We start from the raw sequence: 1,830 nt of genomic DNA, 5'->3' as shown, positions 1-1,830 counted from the left end.
CAGGGCATGTGGTTCTGGAAAAGAGAACTCTACTGGCACTCTTGTTACTGTTATTAGAGTGAAGACCTTCCCAGCAATGAAATTCACTCTACTGAAAACAGGATGCACGGAGATTGTGAAAATCAACTAAGATTTGTGCAGGATGTCACATTTCTAGAAATATTCAAATAAATATGATCTGTCCAGAGCCTATTTTTCACAACTTTGCCCACAGAAGCTAAGGGACCATGATCACTTTCAAGATTGGGCTAATAATAACCTACTAGAGAGTCTATTCTCTCGTTGCTTTCTTACTATTATTGTAAAAATAAAATTCATGAAAATGATAGTTTTCATGTGACACAACACTGATGTGATTATCAGACTGCCCACCCCAGTCCACCTTTGAGATGAGATGTATCTTTACCTGGTCAGACTTATTGGCAGATCTGCACATCGATAGCAAACAGGCTCCTTTACATGGAGAGTAAAGCTCTCCATGCTTCTGCAAGCTTCCTCTGATTCAGATTTTAGTATTCCTGGGTGTTCTATTTGAGAGACTGAATATACAAACAAACAATGACCAGACCATATTTAAAAACAGAACTCTGACCCACAACCTGCCCGAAGCCTACCCAGGAAACCAGCCCCCTTATCTATAATAAACAGCCCAGGAAGCCAGCCTGCTTAAGTCAGACTTATAGGAAGTCAGACTGCGGTGTCTAGTGATAGTCCAGGAAGCCAAATAACCCATATAACAATCCGCTCAAAATAGCCAGGACTTGATTAACAACTGAGAGCTTCCCTAATTTTTGTCCCCACTTCCAACTTAGGACCAACCAGAGAAAGCCACATGTGCACCCCTAACCAATCACATAGGATGCCCCTCTCTTGAGTTAGCCCACCTACAACTTACCCATGAAAACAGCCTTGAATCAGGACATACCTGAAACCTTCCCTTTTTTCACTATTAATCTTTTCCACTCCTCTGCCTGTCTATGAGTCTCTGCCAAAATACAAGTGACGGTGGCTGACTCCCTTTCTAAATATAGCAAGCTCTTGAATAAATAGCTTTTGCTTTTCTCATTTGGTTGGTCATCATTTATTTCCACATATTGGACCTAGTAATTCTACAAAGAACTAATTTCCAAACCCTCTTTAAAAGATATTGGTTGGGTTTCCGTGGTGGCACAGTGGTTAAGAATACGCCTGCCAACGCAGCGGTCACAGGTTCGAGCCCTGGTCCGGGAAGATCCCACGTGCCGCGGAGCAACTAAGCCCGTGCGCCACAACTACTGAGCCTGTGCTCTACAGGCCGCGAGCCACAACTACTGAGCCCATGTACCATAACTACTGAAGCCTGCACGCCTAGAGCCCATGCTCCACAACAAGAGAAGCCACTGCAATGAGAAGCCCGCGCACCGCAACGAAGAGTAGCTCCCATTCCCGCAACTAGAGAAAGCCCATGCGCAGCAACGAAGACCCAACTCAGCCAAAGATAAATAAAAAATTTTTTAATCTTAAAAAAAAGAGATATTGGTTAACATTGTTTCTAAAACAGTTATAAAGTTAGCGGAGAACATCTCTTTTACTTCATCTTAATAACCTAAATCTATATGCTCTAAGGCTCACCTTTAGGCAGAAGATATCCCTGGAATGGGCGCAGCCTCCTTCTGCCCACCTGAGCAGTGGAGTGTCGAAGCGGGCGGGTGGAGACCGCGGGAGCGCCTCCCTCGCTCAGGCCGACCTCCGAATGGGAACTACAATTCCCAGTGGCCCCTGCAGACCGCCGGCCGCGGCCACGATGCGCCTGCGCAGTGGCGGGGGCTCCGGCTGCGTGGTTCCCGCCAT

The sequence above is a fragment of the Leucopleurus acutus genome, assembly GCF_964270905.1.
Source record: "Leucopleurus acutus genome assembly, chromosome: 11".
NCBI lineage: Eukaryota > Metazoa > Chordata > Mammalia > Artiodactyla > Delphinidae > Leucopleurus > Leucopleurus acutus.
Note: the sequence above shows the minus strand (reverse complement) of the source record.